Source organism: Manis javanica, chromosome 3 (assembly GCF_040802235.1).
Source record: "Manis javanica isolate MJ-LG chromosome 3, MJ_LKY, whole genome shotgun sequence".
NCBI classification, from domain to species: Eukaryota; Metazoa; Chordata; class Mammalia; order Pholidota; family Manidae; genus Manis; species Manis javanica.
Window position 1 is genome coordinate 208,576,559 of NC_133158.1, and position 27,499 is coordinate 208,604,057.

At 42.5% G+C, this 27,499-nt stretch overlaps 1 protein-coding gene across 4 annotated transcripts in view; it reads left to right on the forward strand.

Moving 5' to 3' along the window:
- DOCK5 (dedicator of cytokinesis 5) overlaps positions 1–27,499 on the forward strand; it is a 182,342-nt gene that overhangs the window by 15,930 nt on the left and 138,913 nt on the right. The window contains exon 1 of one of the 4 annotated variants that reach the window (XM_073232693.1): positions 2,585–2,683. The exons of 2 other annotated variants lie outside the window; for them this stretch is intronic. The gene's annotated coding sequence lies outside the window, so the exon portion shown is untranslated. Of the gene's footprint in view, positions 1–2,584; positions 2,684–27,499 lie in introns of those variants that run through there. One more of the 4 variants, XM_073232696.1, reaches the window with a different exon arrangement.

Consider the following 27,499-nt stretch of genomic DNA (forward strand, 5'->3'; position numbering starts at 1 on the left):
AGAAGCCTACTTCTGTGTGACCTTTTTCTTCACGTGCCGAATGTAATTTGATAGTTCTCTTCTAACTTCTTGGTGGCTTTTATGCACTCTTCAGGCTGGTTAAGTGATCCATTACCTGAAGAACTAATTTTCTCCATGTGACCATGAACTCGTGATCTTGTTCATCTGCTTTCTAGTTCTGAGGTTTTTCCCTAATGTTCCGAGAGTCATCTTCCCCAAAGTCTTAAAGGAGGATCTGTTTTAACAGTGGGTTGAATGTAGTTTGAAGTATGAATCTGCTGTTGCCGGATCAGGGTTTAATCCCTGACTTTTCCCTTCTCTTACAGGCATTTGGATCCAGTGAAAATACACACACACACACACACACACACACACACACACACGATACATGCCTTTAGCTGACTTTTCCCTTCTCTTACAGGCATTTGGATCCAGTGAAAATAACACACACACACACACACAGACACACACACACACACACACAGACACACACACACACACACACACACGCACACACGCCTTTAGCAGCCTTCCAAACTTGACTCCTATTGTTGTTCATTCTGTTGTCAAGGGCTCATATCTGTTGGAGAACTTAGGAGTTAGAATATCTAGACTGTAGGTGCATGCAGATGTGTTATTGGCAGACTTGTGGAAATAAATGATCTATATTTATTCACCATGTACTTAACCAGGTATCTAACTGAAGACCAGGTATATGTCCAGCACTTGGAAGGATCCAGAGAAGCTGACCTGGTTCCCCATTCACGGGATGTTTATAATGAATTAAATGTGACCTTAGGAAGATAGGACACATTCATTATAATGAATTAAGTTTATAATTCATTACAATGAATTATAATGAATATACTGGCACTGCTTCATTCATTATAGTTCATTATAAACTTTCATTTATATTAATTTGTTTTGATGTGGAGCCAAAAATAACTATAGGAGAAGGCTGAATGGGGTCAGCTTTAGCGAAGAATGCGCTTTGTAGAGCTGAGCGGGTGTGGGGAGGCTGGGGTCGTGGCCCAGCATGATCACTGGCTGTAAGGCAGGTATTTGGGAGAATGAGGAAGCTGAAGCTGTCTGTTTGGGCTGGAGCAAAGGCTGGGCAAACAGGAGAAGAGGGAAATGACATAGATTATCAAATGTCAGATTGTTAGGGAACCTTGTTTACCTTACTTTTTTTTCCTTCCCATTAATCATTAATGCTGCAGTGGTGTGCTAGCAAACTTGTTCTCTAGGGGGTAAAAAGCCCTAATTTGTAGTGTTTGCTAATATTTGTGGTGTAAATACTATCCTTGGGAAAAAACAGAACAAAACAAACAACTTAATTTGTAGCATTTGCCACTATCTGTGGTGTAAACACTGCCACTGTGGCTAGTTTCAGACTACCTGAGGATTCACAAATCCCTCGCAAAATTCCTGAAAATGCCACAGCCAGCTCTGACTTGCCAGTACCAGCCTGCTCCAGCACATCGTGAACAACCTGGTTTGCTGCCTGTGTGACAAACAGCCACTATGCCTGTCTGGCCACAGCCACTGCAGAAGCCCTCCGGAAGGCCTAGGTACCCGCCTCCCTCGGCCATTGCCAGTTGGCGTATGGGTGGCTGTGCCAGCCCAGGGCTGCTGGGCAGTGACAGGTGGCTTGGCACAAAGAGGTAGAGTCCATCAGATTCCCTGTCTTGGGAGCTTGAAGGGATCCCACGATACATGTTGCCACAGACGTCAAAGCTAAAAGGATGCTGTTGGAGAGTTGAGTCTGTGGCAAACCAAAGTTACATGGCGGCCAAAGTTATGAATGAAAAAACTACATGGAAACTGAGGAAGTTGACCGGTAAAGAGAAGGGAGCAGGAGGGGAGGGAAACCCTGCAGCCTGTGAGGGGGCAGCCGGGCTGTAGGGCTGCCTCTGCTCTCAACAGCTTTCCAGTTCCCGTCCAAAACAAGCCTTTTCCTGCAGGCGCTTGAGTGGGTCTCTGTTGCTTGCAATGGAATGGCCTCACTGAACAAGTTTCCGTGGCACCTCCGACTCCCTTGTGGAGCTTCCCGTGAATACAGCCCATCACTTGAGCGTGGAGGACAGAACAGATCCTGTGCTTCTGACCAGGGGCAAAACCTACTCCTGTCTTTATTCTTTGCGTGCCCTCCCTCCCCGCACTCCTCCCAAGCGGTTGTGACTAGCGTTGTTTTCTTTCCTGCAGGGCTGGTTTGGACTCCAGAACGTTGAAAGAATTATCAGAAGGACATGTGGTAGGGGTGATATTCCATTGGCACTTACCATGGTAGAAAAGTTGTGAGAAAATTGGAGCCGACAACAGCAGGGGGAGAGAGGGGTTCCTTATTTGCTGAGGGCATCTGGTGAGTGCGGGTATGTGGAGATGCCCTCTATCGCGTTGCTGTGAAGTGCCGTTCGAAAGGGGCTTAGGGCACATGTGAGCCTTCAGCCTTCAGCCGTCCCATGTTCTCACCGTGCACACTTTGTGAATGATTAAATAGGAAGGGGGAGGCATGCTCCACTGTTTTGGCCCAAGGCTTAGTCATGCACAAAATGAAGTTGCTACTTGGGGAGCCCTGTGGAAGGACCCTCACTTCTAAGGGAACACGGGTGAGTGGAGTGGTAAAGAGTCTGCTCAGAAATCAACAGATGTGGATTCTGCTTAGAACTCTACTAACCACCTGGTGAGCTTACATAAGTCGCTTCTTTGCGGGGGAGGTGGGGGGGGGCTCCGTTTCCTCATCCAAAATGAAGGATTTTACCAGGAGAATTTTAACTTTTTGTTGGAGAAAGAAAGCTCCCTTGGGACGCTAATGACAAACTATGGATTCTTCCTGTAGAAAACTGTGCATATGCATGCAGACAAAATCTCCCAATTACAGGAAGTTTATAAATCTTCAGGGACTCGTGATCCCCAATTACGAAGAACCCCTGCATTAGGTGATGGCTGAGGTTTTTCCATGTGTAATATTTCATTTTTCTAGGACTTTGGATCCTGGAAGGAACTTCGGAGGTTGATTAGGCCCTCCTTTCTGTCCTAATGGAAGACAGGGCTCTGAAACACTTCACACAGAAGGCTTAAATGGCAGGGGAGGCTTGTCTGTTTTCCTCAAGGAACCTATAACCCCTTGAAGTGGGCATTGTAGGCCGGAAGAAACAGTAAGTTTAAGATATATACACTATAATGTGCAGTTAGTGTTAAGGCCTGTGAGAATATTGATAAAGGACAGTACTATTACTGGGAGTGCTGGGGGCGGATGTAGTTCAGTTAGGGCAGTCAGAGATCCCTTTTCTGAGGAGGTGACATTTGAGAAGACATCCGAATAAAGGAAGGAATGAGTCTTGCAGATCTAGGGCAAAAACGTTCCAGGCAGAGGGCGTGGCACAGTTGAGGGGCTGTAAGGAGGGCCAGCGTGGTGGAGCCGAATGAGGGGAGGGACAGGGAAGCAGTCGGGGGAGACAGGCCGAGGGCTTGGCTGAGTTCTCTGGTGGTAGTTCTGTGTGCGCTTGAAAAATAGTTGCATGTATCTTGAATGACATAATAATGGCTATTCTTTCAACCTTCCATTCACTTGGGAAATTTTGCTTGTTACCCACAAGTTGCAAGGCAGTGAGGCAGTTCAGTAAGACAGTGTGTTTAAAATCACCGTGGTCAGTGGCACCTGGACAGCTTCCTGAAGACAGAGGTTCCAACCCAAACCAGAATCTCCAGGGTGTGAGGCCCAGGCCTCTGTTTTATTTTGTTTCAGGAACTTTCCAGGTGATTCTGATATGTAGTTGGTGGGCCTGCCTTGGGAGGTGCCTGCAATAAGATACCCCCTCCTTCAGGGAGCTCGCAGTGGAGCAGGGGGTAGGACAGGGTCTGAATTATTGACTGTAACTGGGAGACTGTGGTGTATATCATAAGGGGAAGCACAAAACATGGAAGAGGGTTTCTAAAGAGGAAGTAAATACTAGCCCTTGAAGAGAGGTCAGGGTCGGCTCAAGGTAGAGCTGAGCCAGTTTTCTCACCCATGAAATGGGGGTGTTATGAGAACCCACAGAGAGGGTTATAATGGCACGGGGTCTGGCACATAGTAAGTGCTCAGTAAATATGATCAGTTGGGTCCTAAAGAATGCTCAGAATTCTCTACATAGTTCGTCATCGAAGAAAAAATTTTTTGTGAAACTTCCACGTAAAGAATCTACTAGAAAAAGTCAGCTATTACAAAAAAAAAGAAGTCTGGTTCTTAACCAGTCTGATTTTTCAAATCTATATCTGTATAATCTGGTACAAGAAGCATTTTGTTCCTGACATTGACTGGTGCTTAATCTGATACATTTGAGCCTTCTTTATTGTTAACTGTCTCCTTTCATTGGAGCAGTTTTTAAGGACTACCTGTGGGCTAAGCCTTGTGCTCACGGCAGTGGGCAATACTCCATGCACACGGCCTTGCAGGAGCTTAAGGCACAGTAAGGGAAATACATACACATAAAGTCAGAGTAACTTGAATCTTCATTACGTAGGTACCACCTAGGAAGGGGACTTGGGTAGACATCTGCTTACAACATCTGGATCCCATTTCAGTTGGAGAGTCTGTTTTAAAAGGAAATATCTAGCTGAGTCATGGGACTGTGACCAATTCATTCAAAGCAGTTGGAGGTGTCTGAACCATTTGGCTTATGTTGATACTTGTAAGTGAGAGGGTTTAAATCCCGCCTTGTGCTGGACTGTAGGAAAATCTGGGAAAAGAAAGGCTCTGTGATTGCCAGCAACAGCATCTAGATGGGACTGATAGAAACCTACACCCTCCTCAGACATGGCTTCAAACCTCAGGAAGGAGATTAAGGCATTAGGGCTTGGCTCTGTTTCACTGACCCCTCTGAGTTTTGACTGCCAGAACCCAGTAAGGATTAATCTACTCTTTGGAAAATATTCCCTAGTGGTTCAAAGGATAATTTCTTGATTCCAAGAAAGAGGATGGGCAGATTCTTACTGTGAACCTTGTAGATTGCCCACAGTGGTGGTGGGTGGGCCAGTTTGTCTGAAAAGGCCCCCTGGCTGGGCTCGTGGTGGAGTGGCAGGAGTGTGTGGGTTGGAATGAAAGATGGAAAGTTGAGCCCCGGGCTCAGTGGGAGTCTAATCAAGAGAGAAGGTTCCTGTGGATCAGGCCAGACCCTAGAGGCGGGGGAGGCTGCTCTGGGTCCCGCCTGACATGCAACAGCAGGAGGGAAGGGCCAGCGTGGTTGCAGCAGCTTCCCCGGGGTGACGCCTGTCCAAAGCCCTCCTCACCTGGACACGGCGGTTTGCTCCCCACAGAGGTCGGAGTGCCTGGAAAAGGCATGAAAAAAGAGAGCTGGTAACCTCAGGCCTCCCACTCTCCTGGCTGGGACACCGTGCAGCTCCTCCTCTGTGGTGCTGTTTTGCTTTCCCAAAGGTTTTTTCAAGACCTGGGAGGTAGAGCCCTGTTTCCCTGCAGTCAGGGCTTCATTGTAACTGTCTTCAAGTAACCTCCGGGGAGGAACGAGCTTTCCTGGTGAACCCCTCCCCACGCGCTAAGAAGTAATAACACAAATTAAGTGCATATCCAGAATTACAGTCGTTCTAATCCTAACTTCACAAACACATGTGTTCTGGCAAACGGCTGCCCCGGAGCTGGAGGTGTCACCCTTCTTACTGTGGCCCTGGCAGAGGGACCCTTTCAGGAGGTGCCGAGAGAGAGGGCGGTTGGCGCCCTCGTGGCAGACCTGCCAGGTTCTGTCGCTCACCCGCCAGCCCCTCTGCTTTTAGAGAAGCCATTTGTCACTTCACTTTGCTGGTTCCTCTTGCTCCTTGTTTGATTTTGACCTTGCACGCCCTGCTCACGCTCCCAGCCCCTTGGTGCGGAATGATGAGCTGGCACCGTGTCTGGCCTGCGAGTGGGAAGTGGCTGGGGGTTAAGTAATCTGGGTGTGGGCTTGGCAGGTGCTTCTGAGCCCCTCTGGTAAAGGGGAAGTGGCGCTGACTGTAGGTGACGTGAGCTGGATTCCATCTCGTGTCTGTCCCTTCAGCCTCCACGTGGACGGCGTACACTGTCACCTTCATTGTGGCCAGCGGGCCTCTCCTTTGGCGCGTCTGAGGAAAGCCCTCACTACACCTGCCTCCGACTCGCCTCGGGCCTCTCCTTTGGCGCGTCTGAGGAAAGCCCTCACTACACCTGCCTCCGACTCACCTCTGCGGGGCTGGGGCTGGTTCTGGCACACCTGCCACACCTACCGTAGATGCCTGCTCCTTATGCCCCTTTTCTCATGTGGAAGGAGACCCTAGTTCAGGGTTCTCCAAATCCAGGCCCTGTGTGAATGTGCAGGGGATGTAGATGAGCAAGCTGTCGGGTTGTGTCACATGGGACAGGCCCCATGTGTCACAGGCCACCCTGCTGAGGTCTAATGTGGCACAGAGGACCAGAATGGGACCCTGTGCATCAGTGGTCCTGCCTCAACTCTGTTTTGACCCCACTGGCCGACTCCAAGTTCCCTCTTCCCAACAGCAAGCCAGGCAGGTGAGCGACACCCCTGCACAGCTGTCGGGACCTCCTGTCCTACGCAGTACCACATGAGGCTCGTGAAGGAAGGGCACGTGTGAGTGTGGGGCTGTGGGCGAACGTGCTGGTCGTCGAGTTGGGCACCCCGGGCTCCATTCCCTGAGGGAGTCCTCCTCCGCTTTGGAATGTGCGTCTCCGGGCCAGAAACGCCCTGACAACGGCCAGCTCGGTGCTTAGTGTCTGCCTGAAAAGTGTGGGGTAATTGGGTGGCCAGTTTGATTTCAGCTTTAAAACATGGATGAGCTAGAGTGACATGGCCATCACCATGTCCCGTGGGAGCAGAGCACCTTTGAACATGAGAGTCCCCCTGCTGGGGATGGGGGTGTCAGGCGGGGAGGTTTCTGTTTCTTGTGTCCTGGATCCATGGACTTGGAGGAGACGGAGGTACAGACCTTCCCGTTCTTCCAGCGCAGCGATTGCTTCTTGCACATCCTGTGCCCCAAGCAGCCAGCCTCTTACCAGCACAGAGTGAGGTGTCCGTGGCGACTTATATGATGGGATGTGGTGGTGATTCACTGGAGGGAGGGACAGAGCCCCTCCAGCTGCAAAGATAGGGGAGAAAGGAGTCCCCTCCCAGGCGGGCACGACAGCCATCTGCAGCCCACTCAGTTTCTTGCACTTGAGGTTATTTCTGTTTCTGGCAGCATTTCAGCAAACTGTGTGTTTCATTGGAACACACACTTTATTAAAAAAAAACAAAAAGGCCACTTACAAAAGTAATGGTGTCCTATTATCAAACAATTTACAATAATAGAAAGTGACGGACAATATTAACTTTGATATTACCTCCCTCAATTTGGACAGAGTAGAAGTTGATTGTGATTTCTATATTAAGTAATTAAAAATCACAGATCTTGGATTTTTCTTCATCTTTTTCAATCCTGGAAACACTACACACACACACACACACACACAATTTTCATATAATAATTGGGAGGGGATTTTACAGACTATTTTGTGTCTAAACAAGTAATTATGATTGATCTCTGGACACCTAAGTAGTGGGCATTTAAAAAAGGAGCAGTTGATGCTAGCTGTGTGAGTCACCATCACTTTTTTGAATTTACCTCTTATAGGACTAGCCCTGATCAGTGGGGTTGGCTTGTTGGAGAGTTCTGGGTTTTTCTTTCTGTGCCAGCTGATACCAGCATTGGATATGCCAGACATCAGGCGGACAGTGTATTTCTGGGGCCTTCAGTTCTAGTCAGCAGAGCCCAGGAGCCAAGCCTGAGTGCGGGGGTGGGACAGGCCGGGGGAAGAAGGCGGCTCAAGGTCAGCCGTGAGGGAATATTATTGGCCAGGCCAGTGCTCCAAGAGGGGGCCGAGTTCGTGACTTCAGAGGCCCCTAAAATAATTGTAGATGGTGCCATACAGGGCTTTCATTTAACATCGGACTGTACAGTGAGGAAACAGTTCCTTTTAGATGTTCCTTTGTGCCTCTGCTGTCACCAGATAGAAAGCCTCGGAGTGGCGCGTCAGTAATGCCTTGTGAATTGCCATCTCCATCCTTGGCCACTGTAGCTACTGAGACTCTACTTCTGACACTTGCCCCTCCTCTCTTTCTGCCAGATTCTTTCCTTCTTTCCCTTCCCGTCTCTGTGCTGTATGTAGTCTTAATGTTGGAGAATTTCCCCCAGGTATTTGCCGATCCTTGTCTGCTTGTCCATATGTAAGAATGAGAAACTCTGAACTGGCTGTTTGTTTGTTTTTTGTCATTTAGACCTTTAAAAACCTTCATCTGTAGGATTTTCTCTGGGCAATTTAGATTCTCCCAGAGAAGATTTTCTAATTTCATACTTTGGCAGAACAAACCTGGCTGTTAGGGACACTGGACATCAGTGAGGAACAGGGCTGGGGTCACTAGAACAACTTAGTATACAAACCTCGTTGTCCTGTTTCACTCCAGCATCTCTCTCTCCCTTGCGTGGTGTCTCTGAGTTTGGCCCGTCTCTCATTCAGTTTTTACAGAGGATAAACTTGCTATCTCCTCTTGGGGTGGAGAAGGCATTGTTCCCTGGAAGTGTGAGGGTAGGGATGTCATTCATTTATCCAGTCTCTCCAGTTTCCCCATCATCACAGCCTGCTTCTCCAGTCTGTCCATAATTGGCATCAATCTGTCTCTATTTATTTCTACAGGTCATTTTTCAAAAACGCCACTGTTAGGTATTAGCTGCCCCGTGCCCCCTGCTTACCTGGGTTCACCTCAGGACATTTGGGAGTGAAGACGTGTGCTCAGAGACTTCGCCTCTTTCCTGCCATCACTCCTCCAGGTTAGCAAGGTGTTGGCTTTGGCTAGGGGTCTTTGCTGTTTTGGGGGACAATCTGTTTTCTCTCAAGAAAAAATTATGAGTTGGTGTTCTCCCTTTTTTCATGCTGGTCCACTCTGCATTGTAGTGTAGGAAGAATCTCTCTAAGGCTCTGGCATGGAGACAGTGGTTTGGTTTGATGTCTAGGGTAGATATAGATGTTTCTTCTTTTGAATAAGCCCAGTATTATTTCAAAGGGGATCTGAGAGGCAGTGTACCCCTGAGGTGGCGCGGTCTTATCACTTATGAATAGTTCCCAAACCCCATCTTTAAAATGAATGGAAATATAATTCAATCGGTCCTCTCAGGTTCTCTTCTGGATGGGTGGCTATGATACTCCTTAGGGGACAGGTGGACCCGAATCTCCCCTGACTCAGACAGTCCTTTATTTTCTCAAACATAAATAAAAGAATGCTATGCCCTGTCTCCAGCTGGTTCACAGAAGTTCCATGAGAATAAGTAAGAGGATCTCTGCAGATTTGTTTTTCCCGCTGATCAGGTACAATGATGTTCAAAAATCATAATTATTGCCACATTACCACCCAAGGTAGAGCTCATTAGAAATAATTCCTTTCTATCTAATCTCTATTTGCTCCACCTGTTCCCACCTTTCAGCAGAAGCTGCTGGTAAACCCACTGTAAGCAGCTTTCTCATCTGCAGAAAGGAAGAAATGTTTGAGGAAATTTGCCAAGAAGTGCCTTCTGCGCTTGATGCCACTGACAGCTCCCTGCCCAGCAGATGCCATGCCATGTCTGCCCATTCACTGATTCTGTCTCACTTCTTTGGAGTAGTGCTCTGGTCAGCCGTCTCCATGGAAAGCTCTGGAACTGAGTATTTAATTCACCCATTCCTGCTAGGGTTCAGTGGTTCAGAGCCAAGATTTGGAATATACATTCTAGTCTTACTCCTATAAACAAAGTACATGCGCTGAAATGTTTTATGATATTGAAAAAAAAAATGAGTGAGTGAGGGATTTTAATATACCCAACAACAAAGCATAAAAAGTGAAATGACAGAGATAGGAGTGGATTGCTATGATTGTCAAGAGAAGTATTGTCTTAGCTCAGGCTGCTGTAACAAAAATACAATAGACTGGGTGGGTTAAATACTAGGCATTTATGTCTCACAATTCTGGAGCTGGAAGCCTGAGATCAGGGTGCCAGCATGGGTGGGTTCTGGGGAGGACTCTCTTCCTGGCTGGCACACGGGCACCTTCTCACTCGTGTCCTCACGTGGAGGAGAGAGAGTTCTGGTCCCGTGCTGGAGGCCCCCACCCTCATGATCTCATCCAAACCTAATTCCATCCCAAAGCCCCACTTCTAGATACCATCACATTGAAGATTAGGGCTTCAGTACGCACATTTTGGGAGGGATACAAACATTCCATGACAGATACCTTCTTCCAAAAACATAAGCGCACATTTATATAGTAAGTGATATAGACCCTTTTTGGTAGATGATTATTTTAGATTTGTCAAAATCCTTCTGAGAATTAAATTCTAAGTAAGGCCCCTAAACCTCGTGAATGAAACATGGGCGTTCATAACCTTGTACAACTGAGACTTGCCATGTGAGAAAGTTTCTCTACTCATCCTCCTGAATGTAACCCACCCTCCTTACCCAGCCTTGCTTTGTACACACTTAACCACCTTCCAGCTCTTTCTGTTTTGTGTAGTGATATCTCCTTCCACCAACTAGAACAAGACCAGGTTGCACTCAGTTAATATTTGTCAAATGAATGAATGAGGCACTTTTACCTTTAGCATTTTTTATGTTTCCCACATTTATATGATATCCTTAAATTCTTGATTTTCTTACTATCTGGGTATTAACAAATGTCTCTTTTCCGTCCTATGGGAAATATCATGGATATTTTGTATCCACGAGAAATATGCATGGTATGCCACTCTGAATCTCATTCCTGTGCATTTGAGAAAGGTACAGATGAACTAAGAACCGAACTGTCTTCACCTGGGAGAGATAAAGTTTAATTTAAAAGAGTTAAGATTGTCCATCAGTAGATGAATGGCTAAAGATGTGGTACATATACACAATGGACTATTACTCAGCCATAAGAAGAAAACAAATCCTACCATTTGGAACAACATGGATGGAGCTAGAGGGTATTATGCTCAGTGAAATAAGCCAGGTGGAGAAAGACAAGCACCAGATGATTCACTCATCTGTGGAGTATAAGAACAAAGCAAAACTGAAGGAACAAAACAGCAGCAGACTCACAGACTCTAAGAAGGGACTAGTGGTTACCAAAGGGGAGGGGGGAGGGAGAAGGGAATTGAGGGGCATTATGATTAGCACACATGATGTAGGAGGGGCACAGGGAAGGCAGTACAGCACAGAGAAGACAAGCAGTGACTCTACAACATCTTACTACACTGATGGACAGTGACTGCAATGGGGTGTGGGGGGAGGGGACTTGATAATATGGGTGAATGTAGTAACCGTAATACTGCTCATGTGAAACCTTCATAAGATTGTATAACAATGATATCTTAATAAAAAAATAATAAAATAGTTAGATGGTAGGAAAACGGGCAAGATCTTGTAGGGGTGGCATGAGGCTCCACTCTGCGATGGAGGCATAGCTTTATCTTTCTATAATCCATTAGGTAACAAAACAATCAGAAAGGCAATATATGTGTTTTATAACAAATCAAATAGTACAGAGATGTATAAGGAAGAAGTTACTGGCTTCATTGCCCCTGCCCGCACCCCTGCCATGGCACGCATCTTAGGTGACTGACGTTAAGCAGCTACTCTGTCCTCCGACTGAACAATAAAAACCACCAAATAACCCAACTTAAAAATAGGAAAAGATTTGAATAGACATTTCTCCAAAGACCTACAAATGGCCAAGAAGCACATGAAAATATATTCAACACCATCAATCATTAGAGCAAGGCAAATCAAAGCTAAAATGACATATGAACTCACATCCATTAAGATGGCTACTATCAAAAACAAAACAAAACAGAAAATAACAAGGTTGGCAAGGATGTGGAGAAATTGGACCCGTGTGCCCTGTTGGTAGGAATATAAAATGGTGTAACCACTATGGAAAACTGTGGAGGTTCCTCAGTATTTTAAAAGAGAATTGCCATATAATCCAGCAATTCCACTTTTAGGAATATATGCCCAAGACAGTTGAAAATAAGGTCTCGAGATATTTGTGCACCCATGTTCGTAATAGCATTATTCACAGTAGTCAAGAGGTGAATGGAGCCTAGGTATCCATCCTTTGATGAATAAATAAATAAACAAAATGTTGTACATACAGTGGAATATCACTCAGCCTTAAAAGAAGGAAACTCTGACAAAATACCACAACGTGGGTGAACCCAAGGGCATCATGCTAAATGAAATAAGCTAGTCACAAAAAAACACATACTGGGTGCTGATTCCCTGTGTACGAAGTACCTAGAGTAGTGAAATTCGTAGAAACAGAAAGTAGACTCGTGGTTGCCGAGGGCTGGGGCTGGGGGAGAACGGAGTTAATGTTCACTGAGCACAGTTTCAGTTTTGCAAGATGAAAGGGTTCTGGAGATTGGTTGCACAGCAGCGTGAATATACTTACTCAACTGTACACTCAAAATATCTACAGTGGTAAATTTTATGTTACGTGTGTTTTACCACAATTTAAAAAGTTGCAAAGTAAAATTAAAAAGGGAGTCTATCACCCACACCTGAATGTGTTTATAGGCTACTTTTTGCTTCCTATTTGCTCAAAGAAAAAAAGGGGGGGGAGGGGTCATATTACATACATTCCTTTTCTCTTCCTTTTTAATCCATTTAACAGCATATCACGGACATCCTTCCAGGGCAGTGAATATAGAGCTGACTCAGATGTCTTTCCAAAATGACTAATTATCCGTAGGATATGTGTCCTGTGACTTATTTAATGTTTTCTTTTTCTGTGCCTTCAGGTTGTTCCTGGTCTGGTTGCCTATAAACAGTGCTGCAGTAAACACCTTTATTCATATTGCCTTATATAATGGTCCTCTTTTTTTTTCTGCTGAATTCCAAAATTAATTGCTAGGTCAAGAGTACGTGAGATTGTTTTCCAGAAAGCTTCTAGCAGTTCACATTCACACCAGTACTTATGAGACATCAGTTTGCTTATCTTCATGCTAGTACCAGATAATTGCAGTCTGTTGGTGAATGATGGTTTCCTATTATTTTTCAAACTTGTGAAGTTGAGTATCTTAAAAATGTAGTAACTCTTTACATTTATCTGTTTATGTTTGGGATAAAATAGGGAGTCCATTTTTGTGTTCTGGCAAATGAATAACCAGTTATGCTAGCACTTTATTAAGTCATTTTTCCTACTAACGTAAAATGTCACTATCATATGTATTTGAATATTTTTCTAGACTATTTGATACCATTGATTTATTTTTCTATTTTTTGTGTCAGTGCTAAATTGCTTTGAGTATATAGAAACGTAATAGAAAGTATTAATGTGTTGAGAGGAAAAATCCCTTACAATGTTACCTTTTCAAAGTCTTACTGGTTCTTAGATATTTTTCTATCTGTATGAACTTTCAAACCATTTTGTTCAGTTATTTTAAAAAGTCCAATTGTGATTCTCATCTTTACATTCATTTCATATAACTGGTATGTGTATATATTTGTATACCTCCAACTTTTTTATGATTAAGGAAATAATATATGCTCAATCATTTGCAACCAAACCATGAAGTACTTACTAGATAATGCCTCTCTAATCTCTTGAACATTTTTAAACAATTTATTGTGTAAACTTGAAGACATTTTACTGAATTCTCTAACACAAATGGAATATAACATTCACAGATATTACAGTATGTTTTTTTTCCACCTAGGGAAGATTAGGGACTTCTTATCAATCACTCCGGTTTAATACCTGTACATACCCACACTTCAGTTTTCCTATGAGCCCTGTAGTATTTCATGGATGTACTGAAAAACATAGTATAGATATACTGTGATTTATTTAAACAAATTTTCTGATAGATCTATCTGTTATTTATTGCCCTATCACTTTTGTAACTATCTTAGTTTGCTAGGGCTGCCGTAACAAAGAACCACAGATGGGTGGCTTAAATCACTGAAATTAATTTTCTCATAGTTCTGGAGTCTAGAAATTTGAGATCAAGGTGTCAGGATGGTTGATTTGTTCTGAGGTCAGTCTCTTGGCTTGTAGATAGCCATCTTCTCCCTGGCTTCCACCAGCTTCTTTCTCTGTGTGTCTGTGCCTATATTTTCTCTTCTTAGAAGGACACCAGTGTCAGAAACTGAGGTCAAAGACCAACATTAGAATAAGAGATGCTCTAAGAGAGTAAGATGCTTTATAGTGCTCCACCTCTAGTTCCCTTATCACTGAGGAAATTACAAAGGTTTTAGGAGCCACAAATGGAGGTAAAGACTAAATATATATTTCTTATTATATATCACAGTATCACAAATGGCTATTTGATTTTGTCAAATGCCTTTTCTGCATTTATTGTTATGGTCATTCTAGTTGGTGTAATTTTTTCCCTGTTTGTGACTCATTTTCCATGCAATTTTATGACCTTTTGTTCTTTGAGAGATTACATTTTTTCCTGGTCAAATGTCTAGTCTTTTTTGGTGTCTGACTTGGTCATCAGCTAAGGAAAGCTTTTCTTTTTCCAAAGTCATAAATATATTGCCCTGTTTTCTTCTAAAGGATTGAAAGTACTAAACCTTTATTGTTTTTATTTTTGTGAAATCCCGAATCCATCTAAAATTTATTTTCATGTATGGTGTGAGGGCAGATCATATTTCTTTGTTCTTTACCCAGTAAAGTAATTATTTTGACATTTATGGAGTGAATTATTTCTACAGCATCTTACTAGAATTGCCAGTTTCATCAGTGGCTAATTTCCTATATTCAGGTCTGTCTCTAGATTTTTAAAATTTTGTTCAACTGGTCTGTCTCTTCTGAATAACCACCTTGGTTTCATTACTGTAGCTTTAAAAAAAGTGTGTTGGGGCACGTCTCCTTTTGTTAATTCCTCTTTTTCAAAATATTCTTAGTTTTTCATACATTCATTCTTCCATATCAACTTCCTTATCATTTATATATCAAACTTTTAAAAACCCTTGGGATTTTAATAGGAATTTCATTTTTTTAAAATTATGTTTTATTTAAAGCATTGAAATCTTACTGAAATCTATTATTGTATCTGTTCTTGTGGAAGCATGGTATATTTCTACTTATTTGGGTCTCCTTTGTGTCATTCAATCTTTTGAAGAAAAATATTTTTGACCCAAGAATTCTAAACTCAGCTGAACTTGAAGGCAAGAAAAATTCACAGATGCAAGAACTCAGAAAAAGCGCCACATTATGTGTTCAACTTAAATAAATTCCTTGGAAATTGTTTGGGTTCATTCAAGCTTCTAGAGGAAAATACCATTATAAACAGCAGAAATATATTGCTCACGGTTCTGGAGGCTGGACGTCTGAGATTAGAGACTTTTCTGGGTCACAGACTTCTCGTTATGTCCTCTCATGGAGGAAGAGGCTAAGGAGCTCTGAGGGGCCTCTTTTATAAGAGCACTAATCCTATTTATGAGGGCTGCACCCTCATGTCCTAATCACCTCCCAAAGCCCACCTCCAAGTACCATGCTCTTGGAAGTTGGAATTTCAATGTGTGAATTTTGGAGGGACGCAAGCATTGAGACCATAATAGAGCTTTACTTTAGACAACCTAAGGATCAACCTAGATAATGTGAAAACGAGGAAGTAATGCTATAAAAAGATGAGTGGCAAATCAGAGACCAATTAGGCCTAAGATTGCACTCAACTAATTTTAAATGTAGATACAAAATAGCATGCAACAGTAATTTTTGAAGAAGCAATAATGTAAGAAAAATCAGTTAACTATAGTATTACTCAGTGAAACTGCCAGATTGTGTGAACATAAACTGGGAGGTGGTTTCAGAAGGGTCTAAGAATATAAAAGTGCTGATATTTCCCTCTGCTATTGGTTGATTCGTGTCTCAAGGTATGAACAATTTAAGATACGTGTAAGAGATTTGTTTTTAACTGGTAAAACAATCAAGTTTTACCATGGTGTGTTACAATGAACATTTTCTCATTAATTTAAAATTCAAGGTATAATTTATGTATAGTAAAATTCACCTTTTCATTTTTAATCTTTCATTTTTAAAAATGGAAATGTAGTTGACATACAGTATTACATTGGTTTCAAGTGTACAACATAGTGATTTGACGATTATACACATGGCGAAATGTCCTCCATAAAAAGGTATTACAGTGATAATTATTCCCTATGCTGTGCTCCTTAGCCCTGTGTCTTACTTATTTGTAACTGGAAGTTTATACCTCTTTATTACCTTTATCTATTTTACCCATCCCCCCCTCCCCCATGGCAGCCACCACTTTGTTTTCCGTATCTGTGGGTCAAATTCTGTTTTGTTTCCTTGCTTGTAAGTTGTTTTTTTTAAGATTGCACGTATAAGCGAAATCATACGGTATTTGTCTTTGTCTGACTTATGTCACTTAGCATAATACCCTTTAGGTCCACCCCATGTTGTCGCAAATGTCAGGATTTCCTTTTTTATGGCTGAGTAATATCTCATTGAACTTATGTACCATGTCTTCTTTATTCATTCACATAAATCTGTGAATTGGACAAGCTTATTGGTTATGTAGCTACCACTGTGATAAGAAGGTGGAATACTACCATTACCCACAAAATTTCCCTGTGTTCTTCTCTAGTCAGCTCACCTTCTAGCCTCAGCTCTTGGCAACTGTTGGCCTTTCTCCCTCCCCTATAGTTTCCCCTTTTCTAGAATGCTGTATAAACAGAAATCTTACAGTGTGTGTGTGTATATTCTGTTGAGTCTGACTTTTTTCACTTAATATGATGCACTTGAGATTTATTCATATTGTATCAGTAGTTCCTTTTATTGCTGAGCAGAATTTTAGTGTATGGATGTGCCAAAGCTTGTTTATGCATTTTCTTGTGGAAAGACATTTGGGCTGTTATCAATTTTTGGCAAATACAAATAAGGCCTCTCTATACAGAGGATTACTGTATTTTCTCAGAAATGGAAGAAGGAAAGCAGAATCCACAGAGCAAGAGATAAAAAAAGAGAAGCAAGAAAACACAGAATAGAGCATAAAGTAAGATGATGAAAATGAGATTCAACTAGTTGTGACAAAAACAATATTGTTGCATTTTCCATTAAATGACAGAGAGTTGAGACGGGAAAAAAAACGGCTCTCACTTTACCCTTCCCAAGATTTCTAGAAAGGGCCAAAGAACTATCAAGATAGAGAAAACCTGTAATCAGCCCATTCTGGGGGGAGCAAGGCTGTTCATATACCCCATCCATGGCACGTTTTCAAACACACAGTCCTCTCACATTTACACCCCAACCCAACCACTGCCCCGGAGGACTGTTCTTCCGGTATTGGAGCATAACGCAGGGAAGGAGGAGAAGCACGTTGGTCTGCAGTGATGTACTGCCAGACCTGCTACAAAGGCTGCCCTCAGGAACTCCGCCCTTAAGGGGATTCCACGAGGGGGAAGAAAAGTCTTGTAATTCAGGTAAGCAGAGACTCATCTAACTCAGGTCCGTCTTTTGTCACTGTTGAGCAGCCTCCCTCAAGAAGGCCAGTGTCAGGAAGCCCACAGGCACATGGGCCATGCCTCATGTGACCTCTAGTTGTGGGGTCCCCCGAGGGACCTGGGCAGGTCATAACACAGAGCAGGCTGGGCTGGGCCGATGAAGCTCTAAAGGATGCAGAATAGGTGGAATGTTGGGATCCCCAGAGTGGGCACCTGGAAGCCTGGGAATAGAAAGGTCAGCTCAGTTGGGGTTGAGTTGGCCTCTTGCCAGTTTGCTTTGCAGATAGGAGTTGGTCAAGTGGAGGACAGCAGGGATGGCCATTCGAGCAAGGGGATTCTGGTTATGAGCTTGGATAATTCTTAAGTCATGTACATCATCAGGAAATAGAGAACTACCGGAAGATTTTGAGCTGGGGAATATGCTGTTACACATAGTGTGAGTAGTGGGTTAGAGTGGCAGAGTTATGCAGAATAGTATTATAATACCAGTGTTACAATCATTGTTATAATACAATAGTGTCATAATATAATCATTGCTAGTTCTTCCCAGGAAATTGTTTTAGAAATATTATTTAATCTCCACAACAGCCCTGTGATGATGTAGTTGTTATTATGTGTCCTGTTTTATACAGGGGGAGAGATCAGAGGCAGAGCTATCAGTGAAAACCCAAGTGTGGTATCTGAGTTCTGGATGATGAAGGAAAGACTGAAATGGGGGGAGGGAAATGGAGAGCAGCCCATCTGTCTAGAGGGCTCCAGGTGTCAAGCCTGAGTGACTCACGGTGTAAAGTCCCTGATCATTGAACTGAAATACACTGGTTTTTATTTTTCCCTCTTTACCTATACTGTACTCTGATGTTGTATAAAATTTCCTCTGGGGCAAGGTGGCTTATGGGGGATGAGTGGAGAGAGAGGTGTATGTCATATGGGCAACTCATCATACAGTGTGTTGCTTTGTATTGGTACGTGGTACGTGACTTTGTCCTCTATTTGTGCTCCGCAGAGTGGAAGCAGAAGTTGGAACTGTTAATACTTTCCACTTCGAGCAGATACAAGTACTATAGATCACGGCTTACTATAGATAATGACTAATTCATTATGTTGAAATTAAATATAACCCACTAATGTGGAAGACCAGGAAATGTATTTTCCACCAGCTTTAGAGGGAAACCTTATTTCTAAATGCCAGAAAACAAACAAGCCTAGATTTCTGATTGGCAAATGTTACTTTGCTGTTAACATTTAGATTGTATTGTCAGTTAGGTTGTTACATGTTATGAACAGCATTTTCTTTTTGTGAACACTCATGCCTGAAATACTGTAATATCTTGGGGATCACTTGAGAGGCATGTTGAATTTGTAAAACTTTTGACTCTGCTTTTGGTTATTTTTAAAATGTGTGTGTAAAGAAAAGAGCTCAGGGGAATTCTTAAAAATGTAAAGTGATTATAGTGAAATACAGTCTGTGGTATTTAGATTTTCCATTTTTTCTAAAATGAACCTATAGAAATAATGAATTCACCTTTTTTCAGACTACAGGAAGAAATGAGATTGTAAAAGAACTTCCTACATTTTTGCATTGAATTGACTCCAACTAATTGTATCTTGAAAGGAATTTTTATTTGATTGCTGAAACATATATATGAAGAAGATAAATAAGTCAGAAATTCAGCTCATGTTCATAGACCTGATGCTTACTTGTTGGTTTGATTCATTCATTCATTCACTGCATAAATAGGTAATCGATCATTTGCTTCTGGTCTCCCCCGTTTTCATTGTTTACTTTCGAAGTACAATTCACTACAAAGTGAAATTTATTACAAACACCACTTATGTGGTCCTTGAAAAAAATTATTCTACTTTGCTCATCCCAGACTTCTCTAGCTGTCTGATCTTAACTAATCAAGCCACTTCCTTAGCGTTTTTAGTTTTCATATAAGTGAAAAGAGTGATTGGATCTAGAATTTCCACTGAAGTCTTCTGTTTATAGGTTTCTAAAAAAATTTTTTTAGAAAGGTTCTGTGGGCCTTAGCAGTGCTACTTTGTGGTACCAAAAGGCATTTGTGATGATGAAGATTGGAAATGAACACAAGGACCTACATGTGAGACTCAGCTCTACCACTTACTAATTTAGTGGTAATAAAGTTAACATTACCCAGGGTTTGCTCTATCCCACGTTCAGATTTCACTGCTTTACGTTTATAGTCCCTCAATCATCATGGAAGCCCTATATGTGAGATGCTGTAATTGCACCCATTTTCCAGGTGAGAAATTGAGGTTGTAAGCAGTTAAATCACCTCCAGGACAATCAGTAAGTACAGAGCCAGGGTTTGGACATAGGTAGTCTGTGTCCAAAGCTGGTATGGTTAGCAATTATATAATAATGTAAAAGATTTTATAATCTCTCAGAGGTTCCTTTTCTTTATCTGAAAAATAAGGGCCATGTTAGCCTTTCTTGTTGCTGGTTTGCATGAGGCCTAAATACAGTCTTGAAAAGGTTCCTGAAGTGTTGGTCTCCACCATCGGCGGTTTAACCAGGGGACATGTGCAAGTGCCCATTCTTAGGCCCTATTCCTAACCTGCTGATCAGAATGGAGGTGGGGCCTAGCAATCTGTGTTTCAACAAGCCCTCCAGGTAATTCTGGTGCCTGCTAGAATTTGTAAAGTGGAATAATATGCATGAAGGTATGTGTTAACCTGCAGTATGTTACTAAAAAGAGTCTTTTTTGTCATTATGAATACTCCCCCTCATACCTACGTGCATGTAAATCTATCGCACTGGTTTTCTTTGTTTGAGTTAAGTACTGAATACATAAAAGAACGTTTACAACACTTGTAAAGAGTATCAAGAGAAACAATGATAAAAACTCCCATGTATTCCCATCCAATAAGTACAAAGAAAGTTCTGTATATACTGGCCCCAACCCGTGCTCCTCCCCTAATAATCTGATACCCCAACTCCAACCTGGATATAAAAATACCTGAAATTATTGTATTTTATTTCCACATTTTTTTCTATGGTTTTACCACATATGTATGTGTATTTTAAAAATCTAATTCATTTAGTTTTGCAAAATTTTGAATTTAATCTCAAAGCACTATCCTGTGTATAGTTCTCCTCTGATTTTTCTTTTATATTTGCTCAACATTTTATTAGTGGTCTATTGCAAATTTGATGGATGCATTCATTTTCCCTGCTGTATTCTGTGTTTAATATATCATAATTTATATCTCCATTTTTCTTTCAATGGATATTGTGTTGATTGAAGTTTTTGCTGTTATAAAATGTTGGTACTGTGACCATTCTTGTACATATTTATTGGTACACTTGTGCAAGAGTTTCTCTGGGACACTGGTTTTCAAACTGTTTTCACTTGAAATCTATAGGAAGAAAGCACTTCACAGCATAACCCAGCAATTTCAGTTTACTAATAAATACAGTGGAATTGCAGATGTTGATAAAATTTTGTTCCTAAAACCATCTTAAAGTCATTTGTTAGTTGTAGTAACTAGTAACATTTTGTAAATGTCTTAAGATATTCTACACAATCATGTCATTTGCTTTTAAGTACAACTTATTTCATCTGTCCCCCAATTAGTAAGATTTTTATTTCCTTTTCTTGCCTTATTGCACTAGCTAGAAACCCCATTAAAATATGGAATCAAAGTGATGAAAGTAGAAACCCTTGCTTTGTTCCCATATGAGGGAAGCACATTTAATATTTGACAGTTCAGTGTGCTGTTAGCTGTAGGTGTATAATATGTGATTCTTATCAGGTTGAAGGTATTCCTAATTTGGCTGACAGTTTTTATCATGAGTGGATATTAGATTTGATCAAATTCCTTTTTTGCATCTATAGAGATAATTTTTTTCTTTTCTCACCTTAATGTGGTGGATTACATTGATTTTTGAATTTTTGAATTACATTTCCGGGCTTATTTAGAGGTGTGTGTTTAGTTTCTAAATATTTTGGGATTTTCTAAACATCTTTTTTCTCTTACTGATTTTTAGTTTAATCCAATTGTGGCCAATGAAGGGGCTTAATATGATTTTAATCCATTTCAGTTAACTGGGTCTTGTTCTGCTGCCCTGTCTTTGTTATTTCTGGGACCTTTTCTATTGATTGATGTTTCTCTCAACTATAGGTGATACTTTCCTCCTTCCTTGTATGCCTGATAGTCTTGAACTGGGTGTCAAACATTGTACATTTTCTTGTTGGAAGTTTGAGCCTTATTTGGGGATGTAGTTATGAGGAAACTCTTTTTTTCTTCCCAGATTTGCATTGAGTGTTGTTGGGGGATCAGCATAGCCTTTTGCTTAGAATCAGTTTGGTTGCACTACCAGGGCAGTACTTTTCTGAGTACTCAGCCCAGTGGCCACATATCTTAAGATTTCTTGATTCCAGTTGTGGAGAATGTGAACAGTTGCCAGCCCTGAATGAGGTTTGGGAATTATTCCTCCTCTTCTGTTCCTGGTCCTTATCCTTGGTCTGGGGGTATTTTCGTCACATGCATGCGCCGACCAGTGATCAGCTGTAGGCCTGAGGGGAACCTTCTGCAGCCCTCTCCTGTCTGATCTCCATTCTGCACACTCTAGCCGACTGGCCCTCCCTGCCTTCTCAAGTCTTTCCTCATCTCAAGTTGACTACTGGACTCTGTTTGGTTTTCTCCTCCCTGCACTTTGCCTGGAGGACCAGAGGCAACTGTGGACTTACCTCCTGTTTCTCTTCTCTCTGTCATCACCCTCCTGTACTGTTCAGAGTCTGAAAACCATCCTGTCACATATTTTGCCCATTAAGACAGGGTAGTTCATCTAGATCCGGCCCACAGTGAGCACAAGTGGAAGTGAAATACATGTATTTTTAGAAAAAAAAAATTTTAATTCATACTTATATTTCTAATTTAAATAGTTTAGCCCAAAGTTATTGCCTTTTCTAGACTTTGTACTTGTCTTTTCTCCTATCCTGAAAAACATTTGTTCCAAAGACATTGCCAGTAATTGCTCATTTTTATGTTTCTTTTCACTTTATTTTGACAGTAACTCTAAGAGGTTGGTAAAATACCAGTTCACAATTTTCACTTGGCTGATAAAGAAACTGAAGCCCAAAAAGATGAAATGGCTTGTTTGAGAGTCCAGGGTGGTAGTTTTTTGGCCAAGCTGCAGACAGTATCTTCAATGGCCAGACTATATTTTGGTTTCCCCTTGGTCTATCATTTTTCAGCTTTACACTCAGACACACACACACACGCAGACACACACACACACACACACACACACACACACACACACACACACCCTGAACTTCCATTTCCTCAGTTATGAAACCAGGAGATCTGACCAACACGTGTCCCAGATCTCTTTAGTTTCTGGCCTTCCCCTCAGCTGCTGGACCCTCCCATCCCCCCTTCCTTCCCGGCCACACCCGTGCCTGCTGTGTTGACCCTCTGTGCTTTCAGTAGGATGGGACTGGTGTGGATACTCCTGAGGGAGCCCGGTTCCTGAATGTGGTCCACTGCTGCCTCCGCTTTTTACATGAGGAAGTGGTGGGAAAACACACGCATTTGTAAAACATACCCTTTCTGTTCTGTAATTCTGAATTGCCTTGTTTCAGCTTTCATCTTTAATTTAATGTAAATTTAGCTTCTTATTAAATGAGATGGCTTACAGTCATCCCTTGGTAGCAGTGAGCCAATCAATATACTGTAGTTGAGTTTTTTTATCTGAGAAATATTTCTCCAATTAAAAGTGCTTATTGATTCCATCCACAAACAGATACAGTCCTTAAAATAGAAGATTTCTTAAGAATAACCAATAAGTTGGACATTAAATCCTCTAGTCTCCTAAACTGTCTAGAAAATGATGTCAAGAATCCTGTATAAGCCTGACCCATGGCATTCTGTTAATGGGAAGTATCAGCTGGTGTCCTCATCTGCCAGCTGCTGGCCTGAATGGTTCTGAGGAGGAAGGCAGGATAATGGTTATCTTGTCCTAAAAGGACTAGTCCAGAGCCTAACCGGAATAGCCAGCATGAAGCCGCAGCTTTTCACTTCCTGGGGTCATACCTACTGTTGAAGCTAATCCTCTAACTCTTAGAGTAGCCTAGAATTAAAGAGCAAAAGGAAAGGTCTGCTTGGCCTTCTAGAACATCATTGTATTAAATCCAGGGTGAAGATCAAAGATGAGATGTTCCTTTTCAGTTTTTAAAGTTCTAATAGCTAAAAGTAGGCAGATCGAGGTGGTCATGAAGACATTGGAGTCCGGTCATTTTTAATATTCTGAGCAGTAGACAACTCGAACTGGGGCCTTGTTCTGTTTGCTGGGTCCTTCTTTGTAGATTGTACCAAACGACCATTCTACCATTCTTTCCAAACATGCTGAAAAATGTCTTTTTTGTTAGTGTTCATAGGATTGTGACTTGAGGATTCATTAAAGAACCTAATTTATTAGAAAGATTAAATACCAGTAACCCGTAGACTTTTCATCCCCAAAACAGATCTCCATTTAAGGGCCTAGAATCACAGTCTGTTCTCTCTTGGTTTCTTGTTACATAATCCTAAGACCTCCAGTTTCTTTTTCCCCCTCTCTCATATAAGCCTGGTTTAAAAGAAAATGCCAGATCAGAGCTTTGGTAAAATGCAAACTAGTTTACATTTATAGACATACTGCCTTGTCTTCTTGGCTCTGCAAAATCACACTTTCAGGATGGAAACAGTAATCTGCTTAGGGAAGAATTCCAGCAATTCGTCATTCCCAACCTTGCACATAGCAGCCAGCAAGGCAATTTATATACAGCAACTCCCTGTTCTTGTTTAATTTCCTCAGACAAAACAAGAGATTGTGCGGGTGCCTGCTGGTCCAAATGGTACAACTTGTTTCTTTTGCCTCTTATCATCACCTCCTGAATTACAGGCAGAGGCTGCTGGAGCCACAGGGACCCTTCGAGTCATCTGGTCCGAAGCCTAGTTTACAGATGAGAAACCAACTCAGACTGAGTATCTCATTCAGGGTCGTGCACATGTTAAGCGGCAGAAATGAGGAGTCTTTGGTACTATTTTCTTTAACCCTAAGGGTTTCCTTTCTTTCCCCTTTACTGTCTTTCTTTTTAACAGTTACTCACTTTCCAGGGAGGAAACATTACCGATGGTGTGCATTAGTTATACGCCTGCTCTTGAAAAAGCACAAACTAGCAGACAACACAATCACCAGTCACTGATTCGTATAATAACCTGATTTTCAGAAGCTGGATTCTCATTTAAAGAGAGAAATCTAAAGCAGACAACATACTGAAGATCTATCAGGCTCTCCTCTATGTCTCCAAACTATTCCAGGGCGTACCTTTGCTGCTATGGACCAGGCTGGAGAGAGGTAATGCATGGACCATCCCAGGTAATGCATGGACCATTCTGCTTTGTAAAGCTGGGTTACTTGGGGCAAGGTGCTACCCCTTCTGAAACAGGGAGTCTCAGTGTCCTCATTAAATGATGTGGTAGGTGGCATCCACTCCGTACAGCTACCATATTACATGTGGAAGTGAAACCACAGAACACGGTGGAAATGAAGTGAATTAAGGGGGTGCATCAGGGGCGCGTGGCTGTGAAGTGCATAGCTGCAACGAATAGAGAACACATACGAGTGCTTGGGAATCATGTTGGTACTTCTGCCCAAAGACATGAAGCAGGTAATACAAACGTCTTTTTACTCCAAATGACTTTTTACTCCAGTGCGAGGAGGTGCTTCCCATGCGAATCTCTTTAAAAGGTTGGGTTGGAAAGACAGATTCTGTCTTGTGCAGTAAACCAGCAGTGGCAGGAGAGGTGATTCTGATAGGAACCACAGCTGCTGCTTCTGAGGAAGGCAGAAGTGTCTTGGAGTTGGGGGAAGAAGTGGTGGTCACGCAATTGATTGGTGGATTTTATAAAAGTCACTGTGGTACCTCGAGCACCTTCTTTGGGTCTTGAAATGTGCCTTGAAATGTGAAAAACGCAAAAGTAATGTGTAACCAGGTCCCCATTTGTGAGGGGTTTACCTTCTGATTGGTGGCAGACGATAGCAAGATGATCTGTGATTCATAACCCAGACTGTGTTGGAAGGAAAAATTGTGGGACCTCAGAGAGAAAGAGATGCATGCAGGGCAACAGGGAGTCTGTAGTCATTTGCCGAATTGAATGGTGAATGTGAGCTTTGGATTTTTATGAAGAAAATGATAAGCTGCTGCTCTGGGCAGAGATAAATTGTGGGTTGGACACAGAATTTAGAGAAGAATATAAGAATTTTAACTGGAGCCGAGGGTGGAATTTGGCAGGTAATGGGGGCAAAGGTGGATAATGAAGGCCAAGATAATTTTTGGAGCATTCAGGAGTCTAGGATTGAAGGAAATCTGTTGATCCATAGTGTGTGGTGTGGAGGGGGTGAGGGTGGGGTGTGTTTCCACAGCCCCTGGTAGGTGTTTGTGTTTGGAGCCACCAGTGCAAGGTGCTGCCTTTGAGAGAGAGCTTCTGCTTCCCTTCGTGATGACTGAGAATGAGAGGTGGCATGGCCGTTGCATGATGCAATGTGACTGAGCAACCTCACTGCTTCCTGTTTCCATCAGAGAGCCGGGCTGGTGGAAGGAATCAGTTTAGTGGCAGGCAGTAAATGGGGACCTGGGGGAGACAAGCATGTAAGGTCTACACTTTCTATAGAAAACCAGCCATACCCTTAGAGGACCACACACTTGAGTCAAGTCTTAGTCAGACGAAGGAGGTGAACCTCAGTGGAATAGCAGCTGTGGCCTTGAGGCCCATGCAGAAGTCCAGGAATCAGGACCTGCCCCCTACATCTGAATCCTGTGCAGTCTCCCCCAGCCTGCTTCATCAGCCAGTCCTTGTTCTGAATTCACAGTCTGGTCTGAAAACTCAAAAGTAAATAAATCCCAACACAATTTGTCCAGGCTTCTTTGCCAAGACTACAGAAGAACACTATTTGGGTGATTCCTTTCAAAAAGTGGCCACATGGAAAAGGTGTGGCTGGAGGTGTGCTTCCTGCATTCATGGACAGATGATGATGTAAGGAAAAGCCTACCGTCAGGCCGCCGATACAGAACGCGTTGCAGGCTCAGGGAGGAGCAGTAAGTACTCACATGGGCCATGACACGGACACCTTTCTTCCCCTTTTAATGGTCTGTGTGGGATCCGGCACCTGGATCGAATGTTCATCCTCATGGGCTCATCAGAGCCACGAAAGTGGGCAACATTGGGAGTTCCTTGGATTGTTGAGTAAATGGCTAGGATGGAATTTCTAAGGTGGTTCTTTTTCCCTGAAAGGATGCAGATCTCTCAGCAAGAGAGTGGGGGCAAAAATGTTTTTAAAAAAATGCAGAATCACAGAACCCAAGAATGGACTAACAGTTACCAAAGGGAAAGGGACTGGGGAGGATGGATAGGAAGGGAGGGACAAGGGCGGGGAAAAAGAAAGGGGACATTACGACTAGCATGTATAGTGGGGGGGGGCACGGGGAGGGCTGCGCAACACAGAAGACAAGTAGTGATTCTACAGCATCTTACTACGCTTACGGACAGTGACTGTGAAGGGGTATGTGGGGGGGACTTGGTGACAGGGGGAGCCTAGTAAACATAATGTTCATGTAATTGTAGATTAATGATAACAAAAAAAAAGGTTTCATATAAGTCTAATTTACATACCATAAAATCCACCCATTTTAAGAATATAGTTCAGTGATTTTTGGTAAATGTACATAGTTGTGTAACCATCACCACAGTCCAGCGTTAAGATGTTTCCACCTCATGCCTCTTAGCTCAGCCACCGTCCCCACCCCCAGGAATCTGCTGTGCATTCTCTGGTAGATTTGCCTCTTCTGAACATTGCAAAGAAGTGGAAGCCCAAAACACGCTTTTTACTTATTTAGCACAGTGCTTTTTGAAGTTCATCCATGTCATAGCATGTGTTTGTATTTCATTCCTTTCTATTTATCCATTGTATGGATATACCATATTTTATTTATTCACTTAATCATC